General features: G+C 38.1%; 1 protein-coding gene across 4 annotated transcripts in view; it reads right to left on the bottom strand.

Annotated features, from left to right (window-relative positions):
• Window positions 1–13243, bottom strand: part of BICDL1 (BICD family like cargo adaptor 1) — an 86492-nt gene that overhangs the window by 56169 nt on the left and 17080 nt on the right. The window lies entirely within an intron of this gene.

Genomic DNA, 13243 nt, shown 5'->3' with positions numbered 1-13243 from the left:
ACCCTGCACTAAGAAAGCCTAAAATCACGCTCCCTTTAAAGAAGGCAGACTTAAAAGAATTCCTTTGTTCATCTCAGAGCATATATTGAAGATTGATTTGGAGCTGAACGGAAATAAATTGATAATAGTGTAGTTTACATTACTCGTGTTTGGGGTTCATTGAGGTTTTTGGATTCTGTGGGTTTATACTTTTCATCCAGTTTGGGTAATTTTCAGCCATTATTTCTTTAAAAATTTTTTTCTATGTAACCCCTCTCTATTGGGACTCTGATTATACATAGTATATTAGGCCCCTTGAAATTGTCCTAAAGCTTAGAGATACTCTTTTTTTCTTTCTGCATTTCATTGTGAATAATTTCTATTGCTGTGCCTTCAAACTCCCTAATCTTTCCCTCTTACAATATCTAATCTGCCATTAATCCTATCCAGTCTATTTTTCATCTCAGACATTGCAGTTTTCATTTCTACAAGATATATTTGGGTCTGTTTTATACATTCAATGTCTCCACTTAACTTCTGAACACACACAGTACAAGTTATAATCACTTTAAGTTCTTTTCTGCTAATTTGAATATCTGTGTCAGCCTTGCGTCAGTTTCCATTGATTAAGCTCCTTATTATGGATCTTGTTTTCTTACCCTTTTGCATGCCTGATAATCTCTGACTGGATGCCAGGTGTAAATTTTACCTTGTAAGGGATTGGCTATTTCTTGTATTCCTACAAATCTTCTTGAGCTTTGTTCTGGGATACAGCTAAGTTACTTGTAAATTTTACCTTGTAAGGGATTGGCTATTTCTTGTATTCCTACAAATCTTCTTGAGCTTTGTTCTGGGATACAGCTAAGTTACTTGGATACAGTTTGATCCTTCTGAATCTTGCCGTTAAGGTTTGTTAGGCAGGTCCAGAGCGGTGCTCAGTCTAGAACTAACTACTCCCTCCAACTAAGGCAAGACCTACCCATGTATTCTATCCAATGCCTCAGGAATTATGAAATTTTCCTGTCTAGCTGGTAGTAACAGTGCCTGTTGCTACCACTGTGAGCACTGGACACCATTCCCTCTAATCTCTTCGAATCCCCAATCTTGAGTAGGTTGCTCACATGCTTGTGTTAATCAGTCTCTGCTGAGTACTTAAGGGAGACCTACACGGTCTCTCCAGTTCTCTCCAGGCATCTCTCGTCTTTCTGGTACTCTGTCCTATGAAAGGCAATTGCACTTGTCTCCCCAGACTCACAGCTCGTGTCAACTCAGGCTTTGCTTCAGTTCCTGCTCCTGATGCCAGAGCCTGGAAACTCAAGGCAGAACGATTGGGGCAACTGTAGGTCTCACCTCTTTTGTTTGCCATCTATCAGGAACTGAACCCACAATATCTCTGAGGTATGCCTGTATATCATACTTCTACAAATACTAGCTGACAGTCTCATGTAAAGAAGAGCATACCCTCATCACCTAAAGTTATTCAGTTACCTTAAAAAAAATAAAGTAGCTCCTGGAAAAATGCTCAGTTATTTCTTTCATAAATATTTAGAGTAAGGAGTCGAGATCAGATTAATTTTTAACGTTGACAGTTGGAGAGGTGAACTTTCTCTTTTCTGAGTAGTAATATGGACTTGTGGAATTTTATATATTCATGTGTATAAATCAATTGCAGTCATTTTTCTCCCTAATGCTCCAACTGTCCCAACTTTAGCCAGTGGGAGGCCCTTCAAATTGACTTCTGTGTCCTTTTGACACAACTCCATTAGTTCTTTTGTTTTAAAGTGTAATTATTCTATTAGATTTTAAAAGAGTTCTTGCTTCTAGCACAAGAGGATGTCTCAGGCTCACCCTGTCAAGTTCCTACTCCAGACTTGGTTCCTCTAGTGGGGAATGTTATTTAGAAAGTAAAACCTGGGTACTAGGGGTGCTCATTACTACCAGTATTTCATTGCTTCTAGGCCCTTTGCCGACAGAGCTAGAAAAAAAATACAATGAAGTGCACTTCTCTTGTATGTTCTGATTTTGGCTTATCTATCCATCCTAACCTGTTTTGACCTCTGATTCCCTGCCTGGTTATTCTTTATAGCTGTCCCTCATGCCTATTCTCTTGCTTACATCAAACTTGCTGTAACTACTGAAGCATTTTTTCCTAAATACTATGTGCTACCATTTTAGTTCCTGGGTTGTATGACATTGTATGACTTTGACCATGAATCTCATTAAACAAAAATGAATGGGTATTGCTGTTAAAATAATGTGTAGCAACAATTACTTGCTGAGCATTAAAGTTATAATGCCACATTATGTTCAATTATTTACTTATGTTAATTACATAATGTTAATTATTTACCTATGAGATCAATCATTCAGTTTTTTTTTAAAAGAAATAAAATTTTCTATTTTCTGTACATCATCAAATTTTATACAATGGTAACTCAGATTTCAAACGTAATCCGTTCTGGAAAACCGTTTGAGTTCTGAAACGTTTGAAAACCAAGGCGTGATTTCCCCGTAGAAAGTAATGCAAAATGGATTAATCTATTCCAGACCTTTAAAATCAACCCCTAAAACTGCAAATTTAGCATGAATTTTACTATCTAATGATACCATAGATCCAAAAAATTTATAGCGTTTGTAAACTGAAATGTTTGTCAATGGAGACGTTCGAAAACCGAGGTACCACTGTAACCTTCTGAGCATAGGGCACTATGATTGGTACTGGAGATACAAATGAGTCTAAGACAGTTTCTAACTTTATAGTCCCTGGCTTGAATGGCTGGTGAGATATAGCACGAGTACTAATACAAATACAGGTGCTATTTACTAAGCCAGGAATATGCTAAGGACTTTAGATATAGTCTAAAATCCTAACAAGCCTGCGAGTTGTATGATTCTGTTCTGGTTTTTAATAATCCCTATTTCTTCCAGATTAGGACAATGTACAATTGCAAACTCTCTGAACTTCAACCAACACAGCCAGTAATCAACAGAGCCAAAACAAACCCAAATTCATCTAGTGCCAAAACCTGAATGCATTTCACTATGCCACACTGCCTCCTAGAATAAGTGACGATGGATGAAATATGCCCTGACCCCCGCAAGGTGTAAGGTTTTTACTTTCATTCCACACATCTTTTTAGACACTGACTTGCTACTTAAGTGGAAGAAAGTCTGACCAGTAAGGTTGGTCCAGTAGTGTGGTGTGTCATTCTAACAGGGTATCCCAGAAACTCCCTTTTGTTCAATTCCTTTACTGACAAAGGAATTAAGATAAAGGCACACCTTGAAGATATTGCAGGTTTGGTTCCAGACCAGCACAGTAAAGCAAGTTGTAATCTTTTTGCTGGTGGAGGGTTATGCCTTCAATTTGTAAAAAACACGCAACATCCATGAAATGCAACACAGCGAAGTACAATAAAATGAGATGTGTTTATACTTGTGATGTTGGCTGCTGATACTAAGTTAGGCAAGAACAGTTGTCACCAATCCTGATTTCATATTAGGAAAATAATTCTCATCCTTGACCACACACTTTGAAAATTCTTGATGCCGAGGTCACATTCCAGTGCAGTTAAATCAGAATCTCTGGGGATGGGACAGAGGCATTTGTATTCAGTTCTAAATCTGCCCAGGTGACTCTAAGGTGCAAAAAGGGATAAGAATTACATCTTTAGAATACAGGAATAGCATTTGTTAAGTGACACTGACAAACTGGGGGTGGGAAGGAGAAGAAGGTTCCTTTGTAAAAAAGATGAAACCAAAGGAAATGGGTAGAAACAGATATTTGAAGTCAGCAAGAATTAAGTATGGGAAAAGGTGCTTCCAAGAATGAATCCATAGCCTCCATTTCAAGACAGTTTGAGTAGAGACTGCAATTAATTCTGCCTGTTCAGATAGGTTAGGATCCTCACCTGTGTGGCTCCTAACCTCTTTCTATTAAGCGACTTATCCCTAGTAGTATAATAGCTGCCATTAACTGAGCACCTATTATGGGCCAATGCTTGACATGTTTCAAACAACTTTATGAGATAGTCCTCTATTTGACATATGATACAAAAAAAGCACAAGATAGTTTATATTTATTTCTAAACAAGACATCTGGACCAGCAGCTCCCAACCACAGATCCATGGGGGACATTGAATTGCTGTAAGAGTACACACAAAGCAATGCCTGTAGCATGAATACATCATATCATAAAATGCTGTTGTGATTATAGAATACAAGCATACCAATAAAGCACTTCACTTTATTGCGCTCCAAAGACGTTGCATTTTTTATAAATTGAAGGCAAGACCCATCAGCAAAAAGGTTACGACTCACTTTACTGCAGTGGTCTGGAACTGAACCTGCAATATCTCCAAGATATGTCTGTATAATCCTTCTAAGAGTATTATTAAATCCCTAATAATGTGTCAATTTTATACTTATCAATCTGCAGATATTAAAATGACATCTGTTATCACGTTAGAGTCTACAATTTTTTTCTTTAATATTAAGAAGGGGTCCACTTGTGGAGAAATTTGAGTCGTCATACATTTGTTGGTGGGAATAGCAGAAGCCTCTCTGAAAGCAGGTTTGGCAGTTTCTTAAAAAGTTTCACAGAGATACACCATAAAGCAATCCCACTCCAAGGTTATCTACTCAAAATAAATGAAACATGTCCACAAAAAGAAGTGTGTATGAATCAAGCCCATGTTCATAGCAGTACTACTGATAATAGGCAAAACTAGAAATAATCCAACTGGTGAATGGATACACAAAATACACCTCTCCACACAATGAAATACTATTCAACTAACTATTGATGTGTTATAACGTAAGTGAACCTTATAAACGTTATGCTAAGAAAGAAGCCAGACACAAAAAACTACATATTGTCTAATTCCGTTTATATGAAATATCCAGAGAAGGTACATCAATACAGACAGAAAGCAGATCAGTTTTCCTGGGGTTGAGGGAGGGGGTGGGAGTGGGGACTAACTGCAAAAGGACACGGGAACTTTTTTGGGGGGGAATTATGAAAAGGTTCTAAAACTAGATTACAGTGATGTTTGCACAACTCTATACATTTACTAAAAATAACTGAACTGTATACTTATATTGTGTGAATTTTATAAAGTATAAATTATACCTTAATAAAGCTGTTCAAAAATATTGTAGAAAGTCATTGGATTATATTTTTAAAAGGGGAGGGTCCTCATACTGAGAGACTGGTAATCAATGATATAAACAATGGTGAAGGAATTCAGCAAAAGTGAGTGTACATTTGGTGACCATTTTGCAATACATGTATATACAAATATCAAATCATTACATTGTACACCTTAAACTAATATAATATGTCAATCACATTTCAATAATTTTTAAAAAGTTAATAAACATTTCCTAAAAAAGGAGCGTACGTTAAAAGAAGTAAAATATTAATTCTCTGGGTGGGTGAAACCTTTTAGTAAATGGTCAAATTTGTTCCACTTGAACCACAGAACTAAGTAATACGAGCGAATATGCTTACTTGCCTTGTGAATGTAGTTCTAATATTTACTAAGCATCTGTGTTTCAGACAAGGTGCTCAGCTGTCTGCAGGAGGTACCCTGAGTGCACTGCCCTTGACTTAACGGAGTCAAGTACCAGAATTAACCATAATAGATGGTTGATATAAGTGCCAAAAAAAAAAAAAAGGTATGAAAGTGCTCTTTGTGGTCAGTAGCAGGAGAGATGAAAACTGGTGGGGGAAGAGCAGCAAAGGACTCATGAAGGAAGTGGCAACTCAGCGTGGGGAAAATTCCAACAGGTGGCAACGGGAAGAGACAGTGTGAGCTGGGAAAGCACAGGGCATTCTCTGCAAACAGGCTCATTTGTTTGAAGCAAAGGGCACAGATGGACAAGGCTGGAAATGTGTGCTAGATCCAGATGGTACCGGGCTTTGACTTGCAGGCCAAGGAGTCTCAACTTCATTTGGTAGGCAAAGGGAGTCCCCTGAAGGCAATGAATTGTTCAGAACTTGTATGGAGGAAGGCAATCTGACAATGGGAAAAAAATGGAAGGGCACACCATAAAGGCAGAAAGCTATGTGGGGGATTACTGCATACAGTTCAGAGAGCTGCCACAAGGGATGGGGCAGTGAGAAGAGAAAGGAGGGGGCAGACTCTGATTCTTTGGTCCTGGGAAGGAGGGGAGCTTCATTTTGACTGACATGTCATATCTTGAGGGTTTCTGCTTTGTCACTTTCTTGGACCCTCATGGGATTTGTCTTGTTTTTCTGACAGTTAAAGTCCATAACTGACACCTTTGGCTGTCTGTATTTCAGAAGGTACATTTTTATTCATTTTGTTTTTTCCCCAAACAAAAAGACTCTATTTGGTAAATAAATTCCTTTTAGTTTAGGGAAGTGCCATAACATGCAAGGGATACCTATTTAATTCAAATACTGCCCATTTTTAAATAGGATGTTAATTTAAAAAAAAATACCCTCCATTTATTGAAAGTACAATATCGTATATGTTATCTCAATGACTTTTAACACTCTACAGTTAGGTGGGTTGTTTTTTTAAATTCAAGTTTATTGGGGTGACAACTGTTAGTAAAGTTACATAGATTTCAGGTGTACAATTCTGTATTACATCTCTATAAATAACATTGTGTGTTCACCACGCAGAGTCAGTTCTCCTTCCATCACCATTTATTTGATCCAGGATGTTAATTTTTAAAGTCTGCCCTTAATCCTATGCTATGTTCAATTTCAATATGGTTTTTGAGCAAGAAGTCAAATATGTAAGTGCAAGGTTTTGAGGTGACTTCAAATAAAAATTGGCATGTTCTTCATAGAGCTCCTGTTAAACACTGAAGTTCCTCTTTAATACATGTCTATCTGCCAGCCTTTAAAGTAAACAGACTGCATGAAACAAAATACTATTGTTGAAGTAAACAGAATTATTTTTACTGCAAAGATTTTAAACTCTGTTTTTCACAAACGTTTTATAACCCACATTTGTATGAAACCGTACGTTTACTTGCTCTGTGACCTTAGATGAGTCACATCCTCTTAGGGCATTAGGTGTTTTCTCAACTGTGAGATCAAAGGGTCAGACTAAGTAAGAGCTAAGCAACATGGGTTAGTCTCGACCTTCAGCAACTGTAAGATGAAGGGGTTCTCACCATCTTGAAACATTATGCTAGAAATCTAAAGTCAAATTAGTAATTTCCTACTCTTTCAGTTTTCAGAACAAATCAATAAGCCTTTTCGGGATCACTGCCGTGTGTGGCACTATTTGAAATACTGTTGGGGATGAAAACCAGTTAAATACATGGCCCTGGCCTTCATGCTGTCTAAAACTTAGCAGGAAAACAAACATAACCATGTGTGCTATTAAATGGCAATAAAATTTAGACAACAGGCTTCATCATTTAGATCAATTGTCTGACAAGGCCATCCCCAAATGTCCCTAAACTCTGAGGGCAACGTCAGAGATGATTATATTCCATGGCGAGCCCTCTCTTTAGGAGGCAGAACTCTGGTCTGTATGCGCATGTGCTGGACACAGTGCAGCAGATCTCCTAATCACGGTTCACAGTCTGTTAGTTTTATTTCTACGTGAGGGAGTGTGTGCAGGATTGAGCTATGCCTCTTTCTTCATGTATGTAATATTAGAAAACATGAAATTGATATCTATGGATTAGATCTTATCATTAAGTAGAGGGAAAGCCATATACTAAAACATCTCTGACATCATAGTTACGTCTTGCCTGTACTCTGAGCCTGACCAGAACAGTGTCATAGGAGGAGGAACAACTGGTATCCATAGCAACATCACCAGACTGGGACAATGTAAAAAGCTGTAACCTAGCAACTGATGATGAGAGGTGTGTGTAGGGGGAATTCTTTCAGTTCTGCAAACGACAAACATGCAGCACTGAATGCAACTAATAATGCTAAGACAATGTGGAAAATCTGACTTATCTGTAGGGCTGGGAATGTTGGCCTCAGGAAACCTTAGTACTACGCTGCATAATTTTAAACAGGAAAAACATGAAAACACCTCCTCATTGCCCGCATCATTAGTTGTATTCAGGGAAAGTACCTGATGTGTCATGAGTGGAATGGAATATAAATTCTGTTGTAGCACCAATCATCTCACCCTCTTTCTATTTCTCATTACACAGAGACACTGAATTTTGGTGAGAGGAGAAGCCGCCCCTGGTACCAGAGAAGGATGCTATGTTCCGTACATAAGACGGCAGCATTACAAAGCTACCAGGCTCACAATATACCACATAATGTGAGACTGTCCCCTTAAGAATTTTCTTTTTAATAGAGATTATATGAACATTTAGAGAGTGAAAGGACCATCTAGTTCAAACCCCTTGTTTTACTGACACAGAAACTGATACCCAAAGTGAGGAATTAAGGTCAGTAAGTGACAGAGAATAGGTTAGTTCTTTCCACTCATACATGACGTTATCCTCCATATTTAAATAGGAATAATGTCTGGACTTTATGGGAATGAGAAATAAAAGTCTACTATATAAAGTCATTGAAACCTTAAGGTTTATCTGTTATAACAGTTTTATCCTACCTAATATAACCACGAATGGGTCTATCCTACCACAAGGCAATTTGAAAAACATGCCCCCCCCTTTTTTAATTTTAGAGATTCTGGATTAAGTTACACCTTCAAAGAAATTTACCCAAATCAAATGATTACCAGAGTACAAAAAAGCCAACAGTTTTTCTACTTGGGACTGAATGGTTTACGTGTATAAAAAAGGGTGGTACTGTGACAACTGTGTCTGCCGTGCTAGTTAGAACTACCGTGTTTCCCCGAAAATAAGACCTAGCCGGACCATCAATTCTAATGCGTCTTTTGGAGTAAAAATTAATATAAGACCCGGTATTATACTACATTATATTATACCTGGTATTATGTTAAATTACAGTATATAAGACCCGGTCTTACTTTAATATATTAAAATAAGACCGGGTCTTATATTAATTTTTGCTCCAAAAGATGCATTAGAGCTGATGGTCCGGCTAAGTCTTATTTTGGGGGACACATAGTACTGGAATCTTAACAATCAGCCACCCCAAGTCCTTCAGAAAATTGATGCCCAGAAAAGGAAAATCCAGGACTCTTTCCTTCTGACCAGTTTTTACAACAGTGCAATACTCTTCAGTTAACAGACACAGCAAGAAAGGCTCTAGGCCAACGTCGCAAGAAAGGCTCTAGGCCAACGTCTCCAGAAAGGCAAGTTAAACTGGCAGTACAAAAAGAGGCACCAGTGGTCTTTCATCCGTTAAATGTGGCATCTCTCTCAAAAGAGTGCATGATGTCCATTTTGGAAATGGTTCTTCAAAGTGTTACGATTTTTTAAAAAATGCAATCAAATTTGCAGAACTTCTGAAAAGCAAACATTTTATAAACCACTGGTCCAGCCAGACTAGAAGTTCTTTTTCAATTCTAAAAATTATGTGATTACCCTGGATTATTGTCCTGGACTCCAGTGAAGAACAATGGAGAAGAACCTATCAAAGTCAAAACATTACCTGCTTTTCTCCTGATGATGTTTACTTACTGAATACAGACGTTTTATTTTCCAAGACTACGATATTTAGGGGCCAGAACTAGGGGTTATTCTGCATAGGTAACAAAAGAATGCATAGTTAGTTGCCAATCGTTTTTTCTCTGCTGTTCAATTCCAACCTTCCTATCACCTGCTACCCCTTTGCCAGGTACAAAATTTGGAGGACCCACCTCATGTCAGGCAGGGGCAGCTCATTTAACTGTTTTCATCATTCCAATATAATACACTAAGCTGTCTACGGGGACTGACGGAATCCAGATTTCAATGTTAGAGAAAAAAAAAAGCTGACTTCGTGTTAAGTCAAATCTAGCAGCTTCAATGAGATTTAATCCCACATCTGAATCTTGGGCCTTGCGACCCCCCCAAATTTAGACTTACTATGCTAGAACATTAGGCTCTCTTCTTTTGAAAGAAATAATCAGAACTAGATATAGTTGTAACTAACACAACCAACCTGAAGAATCCTAAATCAGGCATGGCTCTTTCTGGATAAATAAGAACAAGCTAAAAAAAAAAAAATCAAGACATGAATCTACCAATAAAAACACCCACATACTGAAAGAATAAGCAATTACCATCCCAATGTGTTTAATCTATTAATTAGTCATAGTACCAATCTGGAAAAAGCTGAAATGATGTCTTCATGAAGGAGAGCTCCCATATGCAAAAGCCCCTTTTCTGTTCTAGCTGAAGTGATCCTCTCAACAAATCGTTCTCGATCCTTTTAGCACACTGTTGACAAACGAAAACTGCTAAAAGTAGATTTCAAACCTTTGGATTCATTTTACTCAGTGACTCTGAAGTCAAGGGGAACCCAAATGATAACGTCCAGCAAATATCACCTAAAAAATAAGCCAACGAGATGGCAACACACGTGAAGAGGTTTTTTATTTCTGACTCCCCAGCACTGAAGATGTACAAAAACCAATCTTCAAGCCAGTGCTTAACCTGTAACCAGGACAAGGCTTGGGCACTGTCACTAAACTTCTGAGCCTCAGTTTCCTTATTTGTCAAATAAAGAATAATTACCGCTACTTTGTCCCAGAGTGGTAATGAGATGAGAGGAGGTCCATATATGAATGTCTGTTGGAAATTTAAATTATTGTTATTTGGTTGGGAAATAATCTTGTTTTCTTAACTTCTTTCAAGGATAGGCTGACTAATAACTGCCATGTCTTTTTCCTACAACACAACACCTGTAAATGAAGCAGAATTTAGGAAAACAAGTAAGAATACAGTCCCCACCCCAAAAGGAAAAAAAAAACTTATTCAGCAATTAAACCTACTTTTGACGAGCAGCTGTTGTTCGCTGTAAAGGGTCCTAGAAACAAAAATGGCTATGTGTCACCCACTAGAGGCAGAGCAACTGTGACACCAATGGCCACTATTTTAAAGCCTTTAACCCCGAGAAAGAAACCCGGGAAAAATTTGTTTCAAGAAGTGAAGTGTACCAGATTCAGAGTTGTTAATCCCAAATGAGCTGTTGAAAAAACAAGGATCTGTTTACACTTCAGAGGAAAATTCGTCTTTTCAGGGAAGATTAGCTCCAACTAGTATGCAAACTATATTCTCTGTGTGGAGAAGATATTACAGACAGACTGAGGAATACAGCTCCAAACAGGCAGGAAACAGACAAAGCTCCTGTCTGTATCACTTCCTCTTACACATGTCACCTCACGGACAACAACAAAGAAGAGTGGCTCTTCTAGGAGCTGAGAGTGTGATGTGGGTGAGAAGGAAATAGGGGCTCACAGAGGGCAGAAGTCAGTGGTGGGGGTGGGGGAGTAGGCACTCATCTGAGTACACCTTCAGTCACTCTGAAGGAGTAAATTCTTGGGTGACAATCTAACAAAAGGTATTAGAACAGTCTTAGGTACTGACAGAGCTTGGATGGGAAATTTAACTCAAAATTTCACCTCGGTACAACTGAATTCTTATTGTTCTATTTATGTGAAACTAACATGGCTTCTAAAGAGTAGCACAAATTTAACAGAACAAAAACAATTATTCAGTTTTGTATCACACCCTATCCCTCTTCTTGAGTCTTTCGTCTCTCAAGTTAATGATGCCACTATTCCTTCAGTAGCTCGAGAGAAACTCTAGGAGTCATTTTTTATTTTTCTTTCCTTAACTCCCTTCCTCACATCCATCCAATCCATTAGTAAGCCTTGTGGGTTCTACCTTCAAAACATACACACGGTCTAACCCTTCTCACCACCTCCATAATCAAAGCTACCATCAACTCTCCCCTTGGAGAGTCACCTCTTCACTGATCTCCATGGCGCCTATAATCCATTCTCCCACAGCAACTGGAGTAATATTTTTAAAAGTTATCAATGAGGTCATGATGCTCCCTGTACCAAAAACACGCCACTGGCTTCGCAGCACACTGAATAAAACCCCAAATCTGTACCAGGCTGGCAAGGCCCTACCTGATCTGGCTGCTGACTACCCCTCTGACCTCACCTCCTACACTCTTCCCTAGCTGACTACACCCATCACATCAGCCTGCTTTCCATTCATTCCTAGGATTTTAAACGCTTTTCTCTGTGCCCAGAACATTCTTTCACTGCTTTTTATCTATTAGGTGTCTACTCACACTTCACCTCTTCAAAGCTTCCTTCTTGACAACCCTCTCAAAAATTAAGTTGTCCCTTCAGCTACCACTTTCTCCCCCTTACCTGGCTTTATTTTATTCATAGCACTTATCACTACATGATTTATGTATTACTTATGTATTTCCTTCTTTGCTCCCTGCATTAATTTAGGACGGGGAATTCACCTTGGTCACTGCAGTATTTCTGTTACCCAGAACGGTGCCTTCATACATAGTAAGTGCACATTATAAATATTTGTTGAATGAAAGACTGATTTCTTTCTTTTTTCATTGCAAAATATAACATACAAATAACATATATGTACTGTTTAACAAATAATTGTAAAGCAAACACCCATGTAATTACCACCAAGTTCACGAAGTAGAACTTCCCAAAAGCCTCCTCCCCAAGCACTATTCCGTGATGACAACCACCCGCCCTTACCCCCCCACACACATATAGTCCTCAGGTAAGCATTATCCTGACTTTTATGGTGAAAATCACCTATTTTCTTTATAGTTTTACTGCTTATGCATGCAAAATGACAGGTTTTTCAGTTTTAATAATGATAATGTTATTAGGAAAAGTATATTAAAATTTTTTGAGGGCAATATGATAATATCTATTAAATATTTAAATGTACATACTTTTTGACCTAGACATCCCATTTCTAGGAATCCATCTAGAGAAATGCTAATATGAGAATGTAAAGCTGTATGAATAAGGATGTTTATTGCTGCAGTATATGTAACACTGTAACACTAACACTTGTTCTTCCATAGGAAATGGTATAGTAACCATGGTACATCCTTATGTACACAGAATACTACTGTGTTTCCCCGAAAATAAGACCTAGCTGGACAATCATCAGCTCTAATGCATCTTTTGGAGCAAAAATTAATATAAGACCCGATCTTATTTCACCATAAGACCGGGTATAAAATAATATAAATATAATACCGGGTTTTATATTAATTTTTGCTCCAAAAGATGCATTCGAGATGATTGTCCAGCTAGGTCTTATTTTCGGGGAAACATGGTATATACATAACCATTAAAAATATGAAAAAAGGGGGCCGGCCCGGTG

This window comes from Rhinolophus hipposideros, assembly GCF_964194185.1.
Source record: "Rhinolophus hipposideros genome assembly, chromosome: 24".
Taxonomy (NCBI): Eukaryota; Metazoa; Chordata; class Mammalia; order Chiroptera; family Rhinolophidae; genus Rhinolophus; species Rhinolophus hipposideros.
The sequence above is the reverse complement of the archived record's forward strand: the minus strand, read 5'-3'. Positions and strand labels throughout refer to the sequence as shown.